Raw genomic sequence first — 24,504 nt, 5'->3', positions numbered from 1 at the left:
ATTAAGGCCAGATCCTGTGGTTTTCCTTTTCTTTTTTGTTTTGTTTTTCCTTTCATGCTGCTGCATGGGTATCTGTTTTCCTTTTCTGTATGATATGTAATTGCCTGAAACTCAATAAATCTTGATTACACAAAAAAAAAAAAAAAACAGTCAAGGAACTTTTTTGTTGAATGGATCTCTTAAGGGGGTGTGGAGGGTGTCGGTGCAAATGGTGGAAGGATCTTAAAGTTGCATTAAAAACTAGGAGTGTGCTACATACATGGAGCAGAGTTCAGGACTGCATTATGTATAGAAGTCAGAGTTCCGGGGTGCATTATGTACAGAGTGCAGAGTTCCGAAGTGTGATACTTAGAGAGTACAGAGTTTAGAAGTTTGATACTTACAGAGTGCAGGGTTCAGGAGTGTGCTACGTACAGAGTGCAGAGTTCAGAAATGCTCTACATACAGAGTGCAGTTTTCAGAGGTGCACTACCTACAGAATCCAGAGTGTGCTGCATACAAAGCGCAGAGTTCAGGAGTGCTCTACATATAGAGCACAGAGTTCAGGAGCATGATGTATACAGAGTGCAGAGTTTAGGAGTGTGCTGCGTACAGAGTGCAGAGTTCAGGAGTGTGCTGCATACGGAGTGCAAAGTTCAGAAGTGTGCTGCATACAGAGCGCAGAGTTTAGGAGTGCATATCTCACTGGCCACTCCTCATTTCCCCCCAAACTAAAAAAAAGCCCTGGATATATTGCACTTTATGATACATTGGCTGTTTTTGCATGACACAACTGGAAAATAAGTGGCCATGTACATACATTTTCTTCTACTGTAGGGCCCCTTTCACACGGTCCGCATTCCGTTGCGGACCATGCTCTGCACAGCGGGGATCGATCCGCAGATCCCCGCTGAGCCGGCGGATGACAGCTCGGTCTCCACACTGTGTGCGGCGAGGGAGCTGTCAGAGCCCTGCTGCTCTCTATGGGGAATCGAAAAAGAGCGGACCGCCTGTCCGCTCTCATCCGATCCCATCCGATCCCCAATCCATGCGGATTTCACGGACAGGATCGGATGCGGATGGCAGCGGGTGTCAGCGGACATGTCACCGCTGACATCCGCTGCTCCATAGGGCTGAATGGGGCATCCGATCAGATCCGCCTAAAAAACTGACAGGCCGATCTGATCGGAACGCCCGTGTGAAAGAGCCCTAAGTCACTTTGTTTTAAAATGATTGTAAAGTCTTGTTTTTTAATTTTTTTTAAAATAACAAACATGTTATACTTACCTCCTCTGTGCAGTTGGTTTTGTAGAGAGCAGCCTGGATCCTCCTCTTGTTGGCTCCCTCATTCCTGTTCCTGGCTCCTCTCTCCTATCGAGTGCCCCCATAGCAAGCACCTTGCTATGGGAGCACCTGTGCTGAGCTGCAGCTCCGTGTGTCCAGTCAGACACGGAGCTGCTGTTCGGCCCTGCCCCTCTCTCTCCTGATTGGCTCACTGACTTTGATTGACAGCCATGGGAGCCAATGGCGCCCCAGTTGTATCTCAGGCAATCAGGAGAGAGAGTCCGAGAAAGGACTCGTGGACATCGCTGGACAGAGATGGGGCACATGTAAATATTAGGGGGGCTGATACACACAGAAAACTTTCTATCTTTATGCATAGAATGCATTAAAATAAAAAAAACCTTCCTGGCTTTACAACTCCTTTAACTCTGTGCTTGTAATTTGGGTTTCTTTGTGTAAGACAAAACCTTGTGATAAACTTTGCATTGTTTCAAATAAAACTTTCTTGAGGAAAATTACTTATGATCATGCAATTGCACGTCCTAAGTGAAATTCTTATAGGATAATCTGTATAGTGCACAATAAAAAAGTACATATGTAGTGTCCACATTAATCGCTGTCTAGAGTAGCAGTATTTGGTATTGGGTGTTCTGTGACCTAATTCTGCACAGTGCAATAAAAATCCAAAGCAATTTATAATTACATACACGTGATAAGAAAAGGAAAATCCAGGTAGGTATAGTGCAGAGCTGAAGCAAAATGGTATAGCTTTTTTCAGTAATAAAATAAGAAAATTAAATGGAAAAAGGAAATGTGACAGGCTAAATTAGAAACAAGCAGATAGGGTCATAGAAACCGGATCAGGCAATTACAAGCACATCCAATTTGAATATTGATAATTTTAAATATGATTAATACAATTAAAGCAATAATATTAGTAATTTTGCAGCCAGCTCAACTCACAGGGATCTGTTAAATTTACTTTTATTGCTTACAGGAAAGAAAAATGGTACTTAATTCTGTCTTTAGAGTAGTAGTCCATGGCAGTGTCCTAGTAATGTCACCTAGCTTGCAGTCATAAATATTGATCGGCACAGTGTTCAGTTGTTTTGCTCTGTCTGGTGCTGTTAAAGTAAATCAGAATGACTGCTGGTGATTAGGATTAGGCTGTCACACTTTTAGAGGAAACTATCAAAACTTTACTTTCTTTGGCCTTTTGGTTTTAAAATGTTATTTTCTTTTTAATAGTTACAAAACTCAAAAAGGCATACTTGCACTAGACTTGTGTGACATTTAAACAATAAATTATGTAGATTTGTGATCATATAAAAAATAGATCTTTTTTGCATATGTTAAAGCCTTTAATAGTTCAATGAAAATGTATCATCTTATGTGGTTGGTATCTCATGTTACATGAATTGAAATGTCTCAAAAGCTTATACAATCACACATTTAAAGCGGAGTTTCAGGCATGGTCAACTTCCCCATTCCCCCGCACGTGCGTGATCACTTCCTATTATCTACTTTTTCCTGCAGTGCAAATACCTTTTAAGTGTTGTAAATTCTCTGCTTACGCTGCATCTCACTGCGGCAAGGTACGTCATGTCTGTCTGCACATTGGCTCCTGAGATATGAGTGTCAACTATCAAAGGAGTCAATGCACAATGAATGCACTGTGCTTTGTAGTTTATGCACATGCACAAGATCAGGAGGTACATGCTGGGTATCCAGCAGTGCTGTATCCCAGAAGGAGATACCAGTGGGCTTCAGATGCTCACACTGAGAATGGAAACTCACTTGAAGGGGACAGCAAATTCCTTTATTTAAAAAAAAATAATAATTAGAAAGCCTTCATCGACTATTAAAAGAGATAAAATTTCGCGCTAATGGATATCAGTAAGGCTGCAGCCTACCCCAAAATATAGTCCAAAGGGCTATATCAGACAGTAAAAGAGTAAATTGAGGTAAAATGGTGCTGCCTATTAGAGGGTAAAAAATACACTAATATGGAAGGGATTAAAAAAAAAATATATATATATATATATATATGGAAGGGATTGAAAAAAATATATATAAAATAATGATGTGCAATTAAATGTAAAAACACAGTGAATCAATCTATATAAAACCGTGATAAAAAATTGATTTGAAAAATCTACACGTTGATATATAAATATAAGATCGAAAACACATAAATGGTGAATATAAAGTGATATGTGCAATCAATAAAGTGACAATAGCAAAATGCTGCTGTGATAATGTCCAGTGAAGTCACCAAAACTATTAAATAAATATAAATATAAATAAGTCCAAAAACAGTCCATAAAGTGCTTAAAAAGGAAAAAATCTGTGCTTCATTAAAACCAGTGGTAATTCAATCATTTTCAAGGGGTGATCCGGTGATAAGTGTGGGGTGGGAAAAACCATGCACCCCTCCAATGTATCCTGCACTCACCAGAGATATGTCACCATAATAATCCACTCTCCAATGTGGGGAGATATTCCCAGATAGCATGTAGAAAGGAAGACCTCATATAGTGAAGTACCGTTTTAATCCATTTATTAAAGCATAAAAAACTGTACTCACATTTAAAACAAGGCAAGAAAAGCATGAGAAGCAGTAGGGGCCGCGAGTCCCTCGTTGGCGGCTACTTCCGGGACGCTACGATAACCAGCGACCAGTACTGCGTTCCAGTGGGGCGGAAATGACGTAACCACGCACTACGCGTTTCGTCACAGCTGACTTCATCAGGTGCGTATGGTCACGCCATTCCGCAATCTATTTATGTTAGATGGTTACCAGGCAACCGGACATCGTAAGCCAATGGAAAAAAAGACGGAGGTGTATCATCTGTTACTAGGCAGAATAGTGATGAGTCCCTTCCGTGAATGGTCAAATGGAGAAACTTAAAAACGGCCAATAGGAAAAATACTGCCATTGGGAAAAATACTTTTTAAAGCAACGATCGTGCTCTGCATAATCTATTAGGGGAAGTATATGAGTGCTCGTTCTGCGGAAACGTTTAGATTAGGGGAAAGGAATAATAACAAACCAAGAAGTAAAATTAATGGAATATGTTTTAGAAGGAAATATTGCATGACTATTTTAATAAGATTTAAAAGGATCAGAATGGCAATAAATATTTAATGGGGCATATATAAAACTAACTCATGGGCAATTTTGTAAATATAAAATATATATAAAAATTGGTATACCAGGCAAATATCAATAACGATCATATAATTAACATTCTAAAACCCGTATGATGTGATATAATAAAATTGCATAAAATCTATTTAATCAAAATCTGTTTCATAAAAATTGTGATAGAATAAAGGGATAAAATGAATAAATAATACTAAAATTGAAGTATTATAAATGCAAAGAGGGGGATGATGGAACGTATATGACCAAGAATCGTGGTTGATAAAAATATGGTCCTGTGATCTGATAACCATATGAAACTCAAAAATATCCCACTCCGCCAATCTGCATATAATCCATATTCACAACATAATACATTGGTTATGAAACAAAACCATCAGAAAAAACCATCCAAAAAAGGTATATATCATAGAGATTGCCACTCTCTTTAAAGTAATAATTAATGTATAATATTTTATGTGTTGATGGCAAAAAATAATAATAAAAGGACCATGGTGTTGCCGATTTAAAGGACAAGGCTAATTACCAAAGGAGGGTAAAGGGTAGTTAGTCAACTGGAGGATAGATACCTTCCTCCAACCTTTAGTTAGCAAAGGTAAATCCTATCTTAAAGATTCCACCCAACTGATTAGGGAATTACAGGATTTTAAAGTAGAAGACCATTGGCTCCTCGCCACTATTGATGCAAACTCGCTGTACACCGGCATCAAACAAGAAGACGGGCTAGAGGCAATTAAGAGAGCCTTGTTTGAAAATTCTGATTTAAAACAGGCCCAAATTCAATTCATATTGGAGGGACTAGCCCTAGCCATGTCACATAACTATTTTTGGCATGACAAAACATTCTACATACAGACTAAAGGAGTTGCTATCGGGGCTCGTTATGCCCCCAGCGTCGCCAACGTGTTTATGAACATGTTGGAGGACAAGCTGATTTATGGTAGAAACCACCCACAACTTCGTTTTTATCGTCGCTATATAGACGATATCGTTTTAATGTGGGATGGGCCACAGGAGTCATTGGAATTGTTTTTAAGTGATCTTAATAAAAAACTGTTTGGAATTAGTTTTACAGGCAATTTTAGCAAAGAGAAAATTGATTTTTTAGACCTTCAGATTTTAAAGGAAGAGGACCATGTCTACACAAAAACTTTTTTTAAATCTACAGATAAGAACGGTTATATACCGACATCAAGCTGCCACCATCTGAAATGGAAGCAGAACATTCCTAAAGGACAATACATGAGAATTAGGCAAAATTGTTCGAGAATTGAGGATTTCGAAACCCAAGCTGAGGTGCTAACTAAAAGATTTGAAGAAAAAGGCTACGACAGATGTATTCTAGAGAAAACGAAGAATCAGATCAGGGACACACAGAGGGAAGATTTACTGATCCCAAGGACGAGAACTGCGAAAGAAAACTTCGATTGTGCCTTTATTACCGGCTTTAATAACCAATACAAATCAGTTGAAAAAATAGTTAAGAAATATTGGCCAATCCTAAAGTCAGATAAGACCTTCTCTCGTATTCTACCCAATAAACCGAAGTTCATCTATTGTAAAGCTCCGTCATTACGGAACAGGCTAGTCCACAATGTGGTGGACCCACCAAAACAAGTTAAAATTTTCCCACACCTAAAGGGTTTCATTAGGTGTCGGAAATGTCTGGCGTGCAAAAACAATCCAGCACAAAGTAAGAAGACCATGCACTTTAAATCATTCGCCAACAAAAAGACATTTCAGATTAAGAATTTTAATACATGTCACACAACGCACGTGACATACGTTATTGAATGCCCTTGCGGGCTTCAATACGTGGGTAGAACCACTAGGCCATTATGTGTCCGGGTCAGAGAACACTTGAACAATATAAAAATTGGCTTCCCCAAACATAGCCTATCAAGGCATTTTTGGGACATACATCGACGTAGCACAAAAGGCCTAATTTTCTATGGGATAGATACCATTAAGGAAAACTGGAGAGGAGAAAATAAGACGAGTAAAATATGGCAAAACGAGACGAAGTGGATATATCAACTCGATACACTCCAACCCAAAGGAATGAATAGGGACATAGACTTAAATTGATTTATATGTAATTTTTGATTTCTTTTGATCTATGAATAGACTGTCTGCCCTTGTTTTAGAATATTATAACAACAATTTTTTTATTTTTATAATTTCCTCGTAGATTTTTTACCACCGGGAGGCAGGCCCCTATATTCTCCTTTGAATAACCATAATCAGCATAAAAAGTAATTTTCTCAACATTTTCATATTAGGTCTTATAATATTTTAAAAGTTTTTTGATATCTTTTGATATTAATATATAAGTCCTATCCTCCAGTTGACTAACTACCCTTTACCCTCCTTTGGTAATTAGCCTTGTCCTTTAAATCGGCAACACCATGGTCCTTTTATTATTATTTTTTGCCATCAACACATAAAATATTATACATTAATTATGTCTTTAAAGAGAGTGGCAATCTCTATGATATATACCTTTTTTTGATGTTTTTTTCTGATGGTTTTGTTTCATAACCAATGTATTATGTTGTGAATATGGGTTATATGCAGATTGGCGGAGTGGGATATTTTTGAGTTTCATATGGTTATCAGATCACAGGACCATATTTTTATCAACCACGATTCTTGGTCATATACGTTCCATCATCCCCCTCTTTGCATTTATAATACTTCAATTTTAGTATTATTTATTCATTTTATCCCTTTATTCTATCACAATTTTTATGAAACAGATTTTGATTAAATAGATTTTATGCAATTTTATTATATCACATCATACGGGTTTTAGAATGTTAATTATATGATCGTTATTGATATTTGCCTGGTATACCAATTTTTATATATATTTTATATTTACAAAATTGCCCATGAGTTAGTTTTATATATGCCCCATTAAATATTTATTGCCATTCTGATCCTTTTAAATCTTATTAAAATAGTCATGCAATATTTCCTTCTAAAACATTTTCCATTAATTTTACTTCTTGGTTTGTTATTATTCCTTTCCCCTAATCTAAACGTTTCCGCAGAACGAGCACACATATACTTCCCCTAATAGATTATGCAGAGCACGATCGTTGCTTTAAAAAGTATTTTTCCCAATGGCAGTATTTTTCCTATTGGCCGTTTTCTCTTTCAGTAATGTTTGTTGAAGTTTTTACACATAACAATTATTAAAGACAACCATAAATTGGTAATGAGTCAAAAGAGAAAAAAGCAGGTATATATGAGTACCTTGGTACAGAGCGTTCTGTGAATACACGTCAAAAACAAGTGTCAAACTAAATATAGGTAGCATAACAATACAGTCATCAACAGGAGGGAACAAAATATTTACTTTGTGTCCAGGCCGACCGGTTTTTGTGGAATTTTGGGCCACTCAGGTTGGAGAAAGCATATGCCTTCTCTAGAGAGTATTGGACATTGACTTGTCTAATAACTTCTAGGTGGGAGGGGGCGACAGGTTGCTTCCAGTAGCGCGCCAAAACGGTCCTAGCTGCAATGAGAGTGTGGGTTACAGGGGTACGCAGGTCAGGGGGTATTAAATCTAGTCCGAGGGACGGTAGTTCCAGAGCCGGATTTGGTTTGATTAAAATACCAAAAACTGTGGACACAATTTCGAAGACCTTTCCCCAGAAACTGGTCAACCCTTTACATAACCAAAAGATATGGAACATAGTGCCAATTTGGTCGCAATTGCGCCAGCACTGTGGGTCCTGAGTTTCGTAGATCCTGGATAATCGGTAAGGGGTCAGATACCATCGGGTCAAAATTTTTTGTGCTTGTTCCCAGTGGGAAACGCATTTGGACGTTCCATATGAAGCCCGAATAGCCACTTTCCACTGGGCATCAGAAAAGGTCAGCCCAAGTTCTCCTTCCCAAGCAATCATAATCCTTGCTATTTTTTACTACTGCTATCCTGTGTAACTTTACACATGTGTCAATCCCACTAATGTTTCACAGTCAGACAAGTCTACTTACTCTTCCCACCTTTTCTCTTGTGATCTAGCACTTTGGTCATTTTCTTGGTTCATTAGATGCACAGAGATCAGCACTTTTTCTTGGGTCCTAAGCTTCTTTTCTTTTATTGCCTGTTTTCTCCCTTTTTTTGATTCTGACACTGGTTTTGTTGGAATACATTTTCCATATATAAATACTTCTTTCTTTGTGGTATCACTTTGTGATACAGTACATACCTTTATATTATGATATACTGATTGATTCATTTATATAAATGTACCGATATACTCATTTATTCATACATATTTATATATTTCCAGCCAGTGTCACTTCATCCACCTTGATTCACCTTTTCTAACCACATATGTCTCCTCTCCTGGCTCTCCGCCGTGGTGCAGCATATCCTTGCCCCTTCAGCTCCCGGATCAGACAAATATACCCCCACTCTATGGTAGTGTTTTCCAGTCTGATTTAGCCAGAAGTAAGTGTGGTTTCCCCATTTGGGCTACACACATTTCTTATTTTTATTCATTTTTTGAAATTCCATATTTACTGGCCAAATAATGCATAGTGGACATTGACATCTTATTTCATTATTTTCATACAGATTTATCTATATACTCCTGATGAGTGGTCGTAATGACCCACGAAACGCGTAGAGTTTCCATTACAGATTATTTATCGTCATGTTACATTGATGTTGATATGCTGTTATTATGTTCAATATGCTGCAATGTTGTTACTTCTTCAATGTGTTCAATCTGCCTTACATGTCTTGCAATTATGCTTGTGGTCATGCACACATATTTATTATGCATTGTATTTTACAATAAAATCTACTTTTTTACTCCTAGTGACTATTGTATTCACCTCATATAAAGTCCCATTAGGGCTATATTTTTTCTTTGCAAATATTAGGGATGGAGGTGTTTACAATTGCAAGTGTTAGACCATCCCCTCTTGATTATTAACCCCCGGGTGGAAGACACCCATTGCCCGCCTATGGTCCTACACTGCTGTAGTCCGACCCATACAACACTTTAGTATGGATCAAAGTAGTCAATTTTATCTTTATTATATTTATATTGATATCATTAAATCATATCGTATACCTTCAATTTGCACAGATGCATACTGGCATTCAATCTTATTGGTACATGCGCTCCCTCTAGTGGTGGGTTTGGATCTGCTCCGGGAGCTGCGATATATTATAGGGGGAGATCCTTCTCCCTTGCTGTCTCCTCCCCTCCAAGGGAGGAGCCACCTATATATCGGCGTCATGTTCCTGCTGATCACATGTACCGCTGCAATTGCGGCGTCTGCACGTGTTGGCGGTGTATTCACACTCACGGTCATGGTTGCCAGCTGGTGCTGGCTCTTTCCATGCTGACTAACATGAGCCTATGGCTTGTGTTTGTCCCACCGTTTTACATGACGTCAGGGACTGGATTTGCATGCAGCCTACACGGACATTCAGGTGAGGAACCATCTCTCTTTGCACTTCACTGCTTCCTGTCTATTCATCTTCATTTTTAATCTTCTCATTGGGATACAATATTGGTCTCTGCACATTTCTCTTCTCCTGCCATGTCTTGAGCTCCTGACTACGGGGTTATCTCACTCACTGATTTCTCACTCCCCCCCTGTCTCTTCACTTTCTCTGGTTACTTTTGTTTATACACTTGTCTCAATCTGATTCCATTCTCACAATATTGCTATTTTTTACTACTGCTATCCTGTGTAACTTTACACATGTGTCAATCCCACTAATGTTTCACAGTCAGACAAGTCTACTTACTCTTCCCACCTTTTCTCTTGTGATCTAGCACTTTGGTCATTTTCTTGGTTCATTAGATGCACAGAGATCAGCACTTTTTCTTGGGTCCTAAGCTTCTTTTCTTTTATTGCCTGTTTTCTCCCTTTTTTTGATTCTGACATTGGTTTTGTTGGAATACATTTTCCATATATAAATACTTCTTTCTTTGTGGTATCACTTTGTGATACAGTACATACCTTTATATTATGATATACTGATTGATTCATTTATATAAATGTACCGATATACTCATTTATTCATACATATTTATATATTTCCAGCCAGTGTCACTTCATCCACCTTGATTCACCTTTTCTAACCACATATGTCTCCTCTCCTGGCTCTCCGCCGTGGTGCAGCATATCCTTGCCCCTTCAGCTCCCGGATCAGACGAATATACCCCCACTCTATGGTAGTGTTTTCCAGTCTGATTTAGCCAGAAGTAAGTGTGGTTTCCCCATTTGGGCTACACACATTTCTTATTTTTATTCATTTTTTGAAATTCCATATTTACTGGCCAAATAATGCATAGTGGACATTGACATCTTATTTCATTATTTTCATACAGATTTATCTATATACTCCTGATGAGTGGGCGTAATGACCCACGAAACGCGTAGAGTTTCCATTACAGATTATTTATCGTCATGTTACATTGATGTTGATATGCTGTTATTATGTTCAATATGCTGCAATGTTGTTACTACTTCAATGTGTTCAATCTGCCTTACATGTCTTGCAATTATGCTTGTGGTCATGCACACATATTTATTATGCATTGTATTTTACAATAAAATCTACTTTTTTACTCCTAGTGACTATTGTATTCCCCTCATATAAAGTCCCATTAGGGCTATCTTTTTTCTTTGCAAATATTAGGGATGGAGGTGTTTACAATTGCAAGTGTTAGACCATCCCCTCTTGATTATTAACCCCCGGGTGGAAGACACCCATTGCCCGCCTATGGTCCTACACTGCTGTAGTCCGACCCATACAACACTTTAGTATGGATCAAAGTAGTCAATTTTATCTTTATTATATTTATATTGATATCATTAAATCATATCGTATACCTTCAATTTGCACAGATGCATACTGGCATTCAATCTTATTGGTACATGCGCTCCCTCTAGTGGTGGGTTTGGATCTGCTCCGAGAGCTGCGATATATTATAGGGAGATCCTTCTCCCTTGCTGTCTCCTCCCCTCCAAGGGAGGAGCCACCTATATATCGGCGTCATGTTCCTGCTGATCACATGTACCGCTGCAATTGCGGCGTCTGCACGTGTTGGCGGTGTATTCACACTCACGGTCATGGTTGCCAGCTGGTGCTGGCTCTTTCCATGCTGACTAACATGAGCCCATGGCTTGTGTTTGTCCCACCGTTTTACATGACGTTAGGGACTGGATTTGCATGCAGCCTACACGGACATTCAGGTGAGGAACCATCTCTCTTTGCACTTCACTGCTTCATGTCTATTCATCTTCATTTTTTCTCTTCTCATTGGGATACATCATTGGTCTCTGCACATTTCTCTTCTCCTGCCATGTCTTGAGCTCCTGACTACGGGGTTATCTCACTCACTGATTTCTCACTCCCCCCTGTCTCTTCACTTTCTCTGGTTACTTTTGTTTATACACTTGTCTCAATCTGATTCCATTCTCACAATATTGCTATTTTTTACTACTGCTATCCTGTGTAACTTTACACATGTGTCAATCCCACTAATGTTTCACAGTCAGACAAGTCTACTTACTCTTCCCACCTTTTCTCTTGTGATCTAGCACTTTGGTCATTTTCTTGGTTCATTAGATGCACAGAGATCAGCACTTTTTCTTGGGTCCTAAGCTTCTTTTCTTTTATTGCCTGTTTTCTCCCCTTTTTTTGATTCTGACACTGGTTTTGTTGGAATACATTTTCCATATATAAATACTTCTTTCTTTGTGGTATCACTTCGTGATACAGTACATACCTTTATATTATGATATACTGATTGATTCATTTATATAAATGTACCGATATACTCATTTATTCATACATATTTATATATTTCCAGCCAGTGTCACTTCATCCACCTTGATTCACCTTTTCTAACCACATATGTCTCCTCTCCTGGCTCTCCGCCGTGGTGCAGCATATCCTTGCCCCTTCAGCTCCCGGATCAGACGAATATACCCCCACTCTATGGTAGTGTTTTCCAGTCTGATTTAGCCAGAAGTAAGTGTGGTTTCCCCATTTGGGCTACACACATTTCTTATTTTTATTCATTTTTTGAAATTCCATATTTACTGGCCAAATAATGCATAGTGGACATTGACATCTTATTTCATTATTTTCATACAGATTTATCTATATACTCCTGATGAGTGGTCGTAATGACCCACGAAATGCGTAGAGTTTCCATTACAGATTATTTATCGTCATGTTACATTGATGTTGATATGCTGTTATTATGTTCAATATGCTGCAATGTTGTTACTTCTTCAATGTGTTCAATCTGCCTTACATGTCTTGCAATTATGTTTGTGGTCATGCACACATATTTATTATGCATTGTATTTTACAATAAAATCTACTTTTTTACTCCTAGTGACTATTGTATTCACCTCATATAAAGTCCCATTAGGGCTATATTTTTTCTTTGCAAATATTAGGGATGGAGGTGTTTACAATTGCAAGTGTTAGACCATCCCCTCTTAAAGGTGTATGCGCACCTTACCAAAAGAGAATGGTGGGGCGCATACACTTATGAAAGAGTAATTAGGGTACCCAAAGGTACCAGAACATTACAGTACCCCCCCCCCTTAAGGCCGGCTCCTGAAGGCCTCTGGAGCTGGTTTGTCTGGGTACTTCGCATGAAAATTGCGGATTAATCTAGAGGCATGTATGTCAGAGGTGTTTAGCCAGGTGTCGTCTTGGGGCCCATAGTTCTTCCATCGAACCAAGTACTGAAGTCTTCCTCTGTGGATACGAGAATCCAGAATCTCTTTTATCTCGTATTCTTCTCCACCTTCAACTTGTACAGGAGGAGGAGGTGGGATAGTAGGCCTTATTCCTTGGTCAGGAACATGGGGCTTCAGTAGTGACACATGGAAAATGGGATGTATTTTGAGGTCTATTGGCAATGTAAGCTGTACTGCAGCTTTTCCAATAAGTTTCTTGATTGGGAAAGGTCCCAAGAACAGAGGTCCAAGCTTTTTGCTAGGGATTTTCAGTCTTAAATTTTTTGTTGAGAGCCAAACGAGGTCCCCGATAGCGTACTGAGGAGAAGGTCTTCTGCGAAGATCATAGTACTTCTTTTGTTGACTATGAGCGTGTGCAATGGTAGTATTAAGCAAACCCAGAGAGTCCTTTATTTGGGTAAGATAGTCTGAGGCTACTGGGTTATTTGAAGGAAGGATGCGGGGTGGAAGAATAGAGGGATGAAACCCATAGTTCAAGTAGAACGGACTCTGCTTGGTCGTACTGTGGGTTGCGTTGTTGTAGGCAAATTCTGCCAGAGGGAGAAGATCCACCCAATCATCCTGTTGGTAAGAAGTGTAACAACGTAAATATTGCTCGATGCATTGGTTGACTCTTTCAGTCTGTCCGTTGGTCTGCGGATGGTAAGGAGAAGTGAGCTTCCACTCGATCCGTAGTATGTGACATAGTTCTTGCCAGAACTTGGAAATAAATTGTGATTCACGGTCAGACAGAAGAGTTTTTGGGATACCATGTAACTTAAAGACATGTTTCATCAGGAGTTCTGCCGTTTGTTTGGACGAAGGTAGTCTGCGAATAGCAATGAAATGTGCCATTTTTGTCAGATGGTCCACTGACACTAAGATGGTATTAAATCCTTTGGAAGGAGGCAATTCCACTATAAAGTCCAAGGACACAACTTCCCATGGAGTTTGGGGTATTGGTAGACTGCATAGTAGACCGGATGGTCTAGTAGTGTCAATTTTGGACCTGGCACAGACATTGCATGAAGAGACGAATTTTTGTATAGATGTTTTCATGTCAGGCCACCAGAATTGCCTGGTAATCAGATTAAGAGTCTTTGTCATACCCATATGTCCTGCCATAGGCACATCATGCGATAATTCCAAGATCTTGGTGCGTATGGTAGGTGGTATGTAAAGTTTGTCGTTGTAGTAGAGGAAGCCTTCTGCATCAGTATTTAGTTGTGGTGGGGGTGAATCCAAACTTATACCATGCAAAACCTCTTCCTTCAAGGAACGGACAACTCCAATAATGCGTTTGTGAGGTATTATAGGAACAGAAGGGATTTCGAAGTAGTTTTCTTCAGTTAGTCGTGATAGTGCATCCGCCTTTTTGTTCTTATCTGCAGGTGTGTAGGTCACTAGGAAGTTAAACCTTAGAAAGAATAGTGACCATCGTACCTGTCGGTGAGAGAGAGTTTTGTTAGTCTGAAGATATTGGAGATTTTTATGGTCCGTGTATCCTCAAAAGAGAGTATTGGTAATTGGGTGCCTTCGAGTAGATGTCGCCAATTCTCCAGAGCCAATTTTATGGCAAGCAGTTCCTTTTCACCCACGGGGTAATTTATCTCTGGACTGCTTAGGGATTTAGAAAAAAAGGCGACTGGATGAAGTGGTGAAGTGTGAGTTGGTCGTTGGGAGAGTATTGCTCCTACTGCCATGTTTGACGCATCTACTTCCAGAATGTATTGGAGGGATGGGTCTGGATGGCGTAATATGGGAGCAGAAGTAAACCTTGTCTTTAACAGGTGAAAAGCTTTATTTGCTTCATCTGACCATTTGAATGTTTTTTTAATGCTAGTGAGCTGTGTGAGGGGTCTCACAATGGCAGAGAAGTTTCTGATGAACTTCCTGTAGAAATTTGAAAATCCAAGGAATCGCTGTAGCGCCTTGCGTGTGGTTGGTGTAGGCCAATCCTGAATGCAGGATATCTTACTCATGTCCATCTCGATTCCTGTTTTGGATATGATGTAGCCTAGAAACAGTACCTCTTCTTTATGAAACAAGCATTTTTTCAGTTTCACATAAAGGTTGTGTGCAAGCAATCTCGATAATACTAGTCTTACATGTCTTATGTGTTCAGACAGGGATCGTGAATATATAAGTATATCGTCCAGATATACCACAACACAGACATCTAGTAAGTCTCTGAAAATATTGTTTATAAATCGTTGAAAAACTGCAGGGGCGTTGCATAGCCCGAATGGCATTACAAGATATTCGAACAATCCGTATCTGGTTCTGAATGCAGTCTTCCACTCGTGTCCAGCACGGATTCGAATGAGATTGTATGCTCCTTTCAGATCCAATTTTGAAAAATAGGTAGCTCCACGCACCTGCTCAATGAGCTCAGGGATAAGCGGTAGAGGATAGCGATCTTTTATTGTAATAGCATTCAATTGCCTATAGTCGATGATAGGCCTGAGACTTGAGTCCTTATTGCGGACAAGAAAGAGTCCTGCTGCTGTGGAAGAGGTGGAAGGTCTAATAGAACCTTTCTTCAAATTCTCATCCAAATAGTTTTTGAGATGGGAAAGTTCATCCTGTGAAAGAGGATAAACATGACCGAACGGCAATTTGCTATTGGGGAGTAGATCAATGCTACAATCATAGTCTCGATGGGGAGGTAGTGCTTGAGCATTTTTCTCAAGAAAAACCTCAGAGAGATCCTGATAACATAGTGGTGCAATCTCATCTGTCACCACAGACAGGATCTTCCCGAAAGACGGGAGGTTACACGTACCCTCGCAATAGCAAGAGAGGAAGGCCAGGGTCCGTTCCTTCCAATCTATGGTTGGTTGATGTGTGTGCAACCAGGGAAGTCCCAACACAATGGGAAAGTGGGGTGAAGGTATTAGATCAAAGGTAGTGGTCTCCATATGAGACCCGTTAGTAGTGACTAGGAGTGCCTGTGTCTGATCAGTGATTGGACCAGAGGATAAAGGAACACCGTTAATAAGACTTACTGAGACAGGTTTAAGTTTAGAAATAATAGGAACTTTATTTAAAGCAGCAAAACGTATGTCAATATAATTTCCACAAGATCCTGTGTCAATCATGGCCTTAGTAGTAATCCTGTTCTGGTCCCACTGTAATGTTAAGCAAACAGAAAGGTAAGGGTTAGTGATTGAAGTTGTCAATCCCCCTAGGAGGACATGTGAACACTCACCCTTCTTTTTGTAGACTAGGGGACAGACGTTTATCTTGTGATCCGGGGATGCACAGTACAAGCAGAGATTACCAGATCGTCTTTTGGCTCTTTCCATAGTTGATAGAGGTGGGCGTATGGTTCCTACCTCCATAGGAACGGGGTCAACGGCCGAAATCCGAGAAGAACTGGATAATGGCATTCCCATTTTCTCAGCCTTTCTTTCTCGTAGTCTTCTATCTATGGTGATACTGAGTTGTATCAATGCATCCAGGGTTTTTGGCAGATCCGCTCGGGCGAGCTCGTCTTTAACGGCCTCTGATAGGCCAAGCCTAAATTGGATTTTCAGAGATGCATCATTCCATTCTGAATCAAGGGTCCATCTCTTGAATTCTGCGACAAAGTCTTCTACAGGTCTCCTACCTTGTTTCAAGGATCTTAATTGAAGATCGGCAGTACTCTGCCTATTGGGGTCATCATATAGGCTAGTGAGTTCTGCTAGGAACAAGGCATAGGAGTTGAGAAGCTGGTCGTTTTTCTCAAAAAGAGAGTCTGCCCAGGCCCGAGGATCGCCTGTTAGGTAAGAAATAATAGTACAAACCTTAATGTGATCAGTAAGGTAGGTACGGGGTTTTAGCAAGAAAAGTAACTCACATGCGTTTTTAAATTCGCAAATTTTTTTGCAATCGCCTGTTAATACCAAAGGAGGATTTATTTTAGGTTCAGGGGACTGAGCAGTGGTAAGTTGTGTCAGTCTAATTACCTGCTGCGACAGAGCCTGATTGTCTTCTTTTAATTCAGCAAGTGCGTGTATTAACGCAGTTACTTGCTGTTTTAATTGTGTCATCTGAGTGGTTATTTCTGCTGAATCCATTTGTGGTTCGTTCAATCTGTAACGCTCCTGCGTTTTACGTATGATGTGGATTTTCAGCTGCAGAAATATTCCACTTCAGTAGTCATGTAGAGAAACGCTGAGACACCAATCCCAACTCTCAATGACTCATCATGTGTGGATGATCTCAATTCACACTACACACACACTCAATAAGATGTTTTTCTAGAGTGACTTATGTATATAGTAACACAGTGATGATAGGCTGAAGAGACAGGTTGGGTAGAGATGGTAGATGACAGACACTTGAAAGGAAATGTTCCTGAATGTAAGATAGTAGCAGATGGGATGCAGATAGGTTTAGCAATCATGTATGGTAGCAGATGACAGAGTAGCAGGTGGACATACAAGAGAGATCAACCCAGTGCAAGAACAGGTGGTAGTAGGCTCAAGAGCTAGCAATCTTAGATAATGCAGATGTAGTAATAGTCCTTAGTATGCAGAGCTAGATAGTGTAAGCTTTAGTATAAAGGTTATAGAGGTTTCCCCTGTGGGGTACTTATCACTAATAGCAATGTAGCAGAGGAGAGGTTCGGCAAGAGCGGATGATCCGGTAGCGGGATACAGGGATCAGCGCAGCGTGGTTCCGACAGCGAGGTATGCTTGCAAGCATGAGAGCTTCAAGACAGGTTAGCATCAAGGCACAAAGCAGTTTGAACGAACACATGTGAGTGAGAGCCGGCGATCTAAATAGCCATCCAGTCCGGCGCTCAGTGATGACAGCTTCAGTCTTAAAGGTGTATGCGCACCTTACCAAAAGAGAATGGTGGGGCGCATACACTTATGAAAGAGTAATTAGGGGGGGGGCGTGACCGGAAGCGGACCGAGGCGGACGTCTTTGTGAGGAGCTCCGCCGCCTCACGTACAATCGACTGCAATCCTCCCTCCCTGCTCAGCCCACCGGCTCATCTGCACCCCCTCACGACTCCCCGGACCCTGGGGGACCTGCCGGACGAAAATTTTTTCGAATCGGACCAGGATTACCGCTCGCGGCCTACTAGGCCTGAAGCCGGGGACTTTCCTACGGACCGGACCCCGAGGCCTGCGCGGCTGCCGCGGCCCGCCATCCGGTGCTTCAGAGGGGAGGTAGGCACTGTTGAAATACCCACTCACCATCCTGCCCTACGGACCTACCCCCCTCTGCCCTAATCTGCCCCGCAGCGCCTCTGGGACCATCTCCACAGCCATTTAGTCAGCACCCGGCCGCCATCTTCCTGGCCCCCTCACGCTTGCTGGGCACCCCTGGGTCTCCATCCCCCGGCCAGGACTCCGGACCCCAGGCCTCACCTTCACCCTGGGAAGGTCCGAATGACCGTTGGGCCCTCTGAGCAGGACATGTCCGCCTAGTGCTCCGCATCTCTGGGGGCATTACAGCCTCTTCACAACGAGTCATCCCGCTGCTAACCTAACCACATACAGACCCACCGGCTGCCAGGGACCTCTGGGGTCAACCCACGATGGTCTACGGCGGACCGAAGAACAAATTTAAAAATAAATCCATCAGGGACGCTCTCCTCAAAACCGCTCCTAAGATGGCGGCGGGGCCATCTACCTGCTCGCCTCACGCAACTCCTCACACCAAGCCTGTGGCGCTGCACCCAGTCGGTGAGACAGACTATGATTTTGGCCTCACACCCCTAACTTTTAGGGGAGACACGCTGCAGCCAGACCTGCTCCAGCAATTTGAACGGATGCTCACTAGAGCCCTCAAAAACACCTCAGATGCCATTACTGACAAGCTCACCAGGGAAATCAGGGAGGTGGGCCACCGCACTACTCTCTTAGAGCAACGCACTGAGGAACTAGAACTCACAGCAGGCAATCATTCTGAGGACTTGGAAGCCCTTCGAGAGGAAAATTCATCCCTACACTCCCGCTTGGAGGACTTTGAAAACAGGACCAGAAGATCCAATGTCAGGATCAGAGGTATCCCAGAGTCTGTGGAGGACCTTCAATCCACCATCACTGCCTTATTTCAGGAACTATCCCCATCAATTCCTATAGAGCGTTTGGAAATGGACAGGATCCATAGATCACTGGCCCCGCGCTCGGATGACGGTCCCCCTAGGGACATCATAGTGAAACTTCACTTTTTTCGCACTAAAGAACAACTCATGGTAGCTGCCCGTAATAGGGATTCCCTAATTTTCCAGGGCCACCGTTACCAACTCTTCCAGGATTTATCCCAAGCTACCCTGGCTAAACGTAAGGCTATGAAGCCGCATCTCCTTGTTCTTCAACACCACAAGATTACCTACAGATGGATCTTCCCCTTTGCTGTCCGCTTCTCCTACAAAGGCTCCTCTTACCAATGTAAATCTCCTGAGGATCTCCATGGTACTATTCGTGAACTCCACCTGACACCCCCAGATAATTCTCCTGAAGGCTCCAAGCGCCGTGCTGCATCATCCTCTCCACAGAAGACCCAAGCTCACCAGGATCATATCTCCCAGCACGGGATCCACAAGAGAGGTCGCTATTCATCACCAGCTCCAGCCCCGGCTCCTGAGGACACCATGGACTGAGGACACCCCGCGGTGTTCACCTGCTCTTTGTTACTAGGATGGTTGTCTAGCTGCCCTGCTGATCCTTTTCTTTGATGCCACCATTTTTGGTATCCTCCTGGAACCGTAACTATAATGTTTTCATATATTTACATTTGTGTTTTGTTTTTTTTTTTTTTTTTTTTTGTTTTTTTTTGTTTTTTTTTGGTACCTTCCAGGACGTACCACTTCTGTAGGTGAGACTGGTGGCAGAGTTTCCCTACATTGGACTTTTTCTTCAATTTTCAAAGAGTTTTTTTTTTTTTTTTTTTTTTTTAACTATTATTTTTCTCTCATTGTTGGGTCTATCGTATTGCCCTGATTTGTTTTACTGTTTGTGCTCTGATATGTTATTGACTCGTTACCTCCACTTGAGTTATGCTTGCTACTAGGCTGTCCCTGCCCCAGAGACTGCTCACTGCACCCCACTTGTAGTCCTTCAGTACCAGACCTTTTTGGATTGGTATCTCTTGGACAGGTTGACTCCTCCTGGCGGGAAGTTTACTTCCTTCCAGAGGATCCTCTTTTCTCTTTTTTCCTTCCCTCCCCTTCCATTCTTGAGTTTTTTCTCTCCCCCATTTCCCTTCCTCCCCCCTTTCCCGCCCTCTTGCTCCTGCTCCTCCTGTCTTCCGTCCCCACCCGGAGATAGTCCCCCGCCCGCCGTTCCTGCCTCCTACCCCTGCCACGCTACATTTGCGCTCCATTATGTCCACCTTAAACGTTCTTACTCTAAATGTACAAGGCCTAAATTCCCCCTCCAAACGTGTGAAGGCATTCCGATCGTTCTCTTCGCTATCGGTTCATGTGGCTTGCCTTCAGGAAACGCACTTTTCCACTCATTCGACTCCCAAACACTTTGGTCACCAATACCCACAGGTCTACACTGCCTCTGCTCCCACGAAGCAACGGGGTGTGCTGATAGCATTTCACAGAACTACCCCATTTACTCTACAGAAGGAAATAAAAGACCCTGAGGGTCGCTACCTCATACTGCTAGGACGGCTCCTTGACTCGGATGTCACTATAGTTTCATACTATGCTCCTAATAAGAAACCCCAGGCCTTCCTTTCCCACCTATTGTCTGTCACGGATACCCACAAACGGGGTACCCTCTTGCTTTGTGGCGACTCCAATCAGGTACTCTATCCTCTGCAGGACAAATCTCCCGCTCCACTATCCGCTCAGCGCCTCTCTTTCCAACAACTCCTAACTCAACATTCCTTAGTGGATACGTGGCGTGAACACAACCCACGCCGACGACAGTACACGCACTATTCCCATCCACATAAGCTGTTTTCGCGAATTGACCACATCTTGATCCACATGGGCACATCTCCTCTCCTTTCCACCTCCACTATCATCCCCTGCGCCTGGTCTGATCATGATGCGGACATCTCCTCCTTCTCTTCCTTGGTACCTAAACCCAACCTTCGCTCTTGGCAGATCAATGACGGTATGCTGGCTAACCCGACCCACCGTCTTGAATTGGAGCACGCTATTTATGACTATCTGTCCACCAACACTCATCCGGACACGTCCCCACTCCTGTTGTGGGAAGCCCACAAACCAGTTATACGGGGGGTTTGCATTAGCCGAACCTCTCACCTCCGTAAGGAACGTCGCCTCTTACTACAAAACTTAGAAGCTGCCTTCTATAAGGCCTCCGCAGACTTCCAAGCCACCCCCTCGCCCTCCAGGAAACAAGCCCTCGATAAAGCTCGACTTGAGCTTGATCTTCTCCTTTCAGAATCGGCGGAACAAATACTCCGAAAGTCGAAACACACTTTATATATGAAAGCTAATAAACCTGACACCTTTCTTGCCTTGACGCTTCGCAAAGCCGATTATACTCCCAAACCTATACGCCTTAAGCAGGCTAAGGACACATACACCTGTAATCCCCTTAAAATTCTCCGCACCTTCCGTGATAAACTCTCCACGCTCTATAAGGACCCCTCCACATTTGACCGCACTCGCTTAGATGCCCTCCTGTCTTCTGTCCATCTCCCTGCACTGTCCGCTTCCCACAGGGAGAATCTTGATAAACCCATAACTGCTGAGGAACTCTTACAGGCAATTAAGACTTTGAAACCACGTAAGCGTCCGGGCCCTGATGGCTTTTCTGCTACGTACTATAAACGCTTTGCCTCTGTTCTTATCCCCCCATTGGTAGGGGCACTTAACTCCCTGCTGGACGGTCACTCCTTTCACACGGATTCGCTCATGGCTGCTATTTCCATGATTCCTAAACCCAATTCGGATGATACCTCCTGGTCCAATTATAGACCCATCTCTATACTCAACATTGACATCAAACTGCTTGCCAAGGTCCTGTCCTCTCGCCTCAATGTGGTCATAGGCACTTTGGTCCATGCTGACCAGACGGGTTTCATCCCATCCCGCCAGGCTGGCGATAATATTCGTCGGGCCACCCTGCTGGCACACATTGCCAGGAAACGCAGAATTCCCTCTTGCTTTCTCTCCCTAGACATTAGCAAGGCATTCGATTCTCTGTCTTGGCCATACCTCACCTCCATCCTTGATCGCTGGGGTTTTGGCTCCCACTTCCTGCAATGGGTGAATGCCCTCTACAAGAACCCTAGAGCGTACGTCTATTATTCAGGCTATAGGTCAGACCCTTTCCCCATTGAGCGCGGCACGAGACAGGGTTGTCCCCTTTCCCCCCTGCTATTTGCCTTGGCCATTGAGCCCCTTGCGATCCTCATACGATCCAATCCGAATATTCGTGGAATTGAACTGGGGGGTCACCACCATAAACTCTGCCTTTTTGCGGACGATGTCCTGCTTTTTCTTACGGCCCCTCTCACGTCTGCCCCTAATCTCCTTGATACCCTAACTAAATTTGGATCACTTTCGGGCCTTGTTGTTAACCCACGGAAATCTCTAGCCCTCAATGTATCCCTCTCAGCCGAAGACCTTAACCACCTCAAGTCTTACCTCCCGTTCCCATGGGCCAACTCCTACATCCCCTACTTGGGCGTCAAGTTCACAGCTGACCCTGTTGAGCTCTTTTCTGCTAATTACCCTCCCATGCTATCGACGCTTACATCGTTTATGAACAAATGGTCCTCCCTACCTCTTTCCTGGATGGGGAGAATTACAGTCGTCAAAATGTCGATCTTACCCAAGATCTTGTACCTGTTTCGGGTTCTCCCGATTGGGGTACCAGCTTACTACTTACGCATTTTACAGAAACGGGCTTTGGAATACATTTGGGGTAACGCCAAACCCCGCTTACCCCGACCGACGCTGTATCGACCACGTATCCGAGGCGGGCTTGGGGTGCCACAGTTCTCCAAATACTACTATGCTGCACAGTTGGCTCAGCTCCCTAAGTATCATGCAACAAAGGAAGTCCCATTGTGGGTCTCCATAGAAGCAATGGACTGTGATCCTCTCTCTGTGGCTAACCTCCTCTGGCTCCCACCCTCACAACGGAGATGTGTTACCAATCCTATCACTAAGCACAGCCTAACCCTTTGGGATAGACTTAAACGTCGTTTTCACCTTCAGTCCCCCCATAATCCCCTACTTTCTTTTCTCCGCAACCCCTCGTTCTACCCAGCCTGGTCCTCCCGGAAATCTTTCTCCGCGTGGACTAGGGTTGGCTTGATACGTGCTTACCAGTTCTTCACTCCCCGGGCTTTTCAAACCTTCCCAGCCCTGCGTGAGGCCCACAACCTCCCTCCTGGCGAATTGTTTCGCTACTTGCAACTGAAACACTTCTTTAGCCAGAACGCACCGGCGCGCGATAGCTCATATGCGTTCTCCACCTTTGAACGGGCTTGCAAAACAGACCCGCATAGGCGGGGGCTCATTTCTGATCTCTATGCCCAACTCCTGTCGGTTCAAGAGACTACCCCCCCGGCATATGCTTCCAAATGGGAAAGGGACCTACACCTCTCCTTGGAAGACTCTGACTGGATCCAAATTTGGCAAGCCACTAAATCGGCTTCCCCAAATATTGTAGCCTTGGAGACAAATTACAAAGTCCTTACCAGATGGTACTTGGTTCCAGCCAGAGTCTCCAAGTATGTGCCACAATACTCACCTCGTTGCTTTCGTGGTTGCGAGTCTCTAGCTACCCATGCACACATTTGGTGGGAATGCCCCACGGTCCGTACCTTTTGGTCCGAAGTGTATCGGGTTTTATCTACAATCTTCCACACACCACTTACCCCCGATCCTGCTTCTGCGCTCCTGAACCGCAAGCCACCTGACCTCACACATCGCCAATTTAAACTTTTCCTGTATGTCACCACAGCTGCCAAACAGACCATAGCGAAGGCCTGGAAAACTTCCTCCCTTTGTTTCCTGACCATGAAAAATAGAGTCACTCAAGCTATGATCCATGCTAAAACTGAAGCTATCCTGCTGGATAAACTTATACCTTACGAAAAGCTCTGGAAACCATGGATTGACAACTGTCTTCCGATAGGCTTTGATGAATCTCTTGTACTAGCTTGACCTGTGGTTACCGACTCCCTGATGGCTTTGTCGATCTGAACCACATCAGTGGCCCGGGACTCCCTCCGGGCACCCTTCCTCTCCCGCATAACCCCCCCCCCCACTGTTTTGCCCTTCCTCTCCCCCCCGTCCTCCTTGCCCCTCTTACTCCCTTCTTTTTCTCCCCCCCCCCTGTTGCCTCGAGTTGGCCGCTACCTAATTTGTTTCCCTATTGTGG

Source organism: Pelophylax lessonae (assembly GCF_965119305.1).
Source record: "Pelophylax lessonae genome assembly, chromosome: 12".
Lineage (NCBI taxonomy): Eukaryota > Metazoa > Chordata > Amphibia > Anura > Ranidae > Pelophylax > Pelophylax lessonae.
This window is presented reverse-complemented; position numbering follows the sequence as displayed.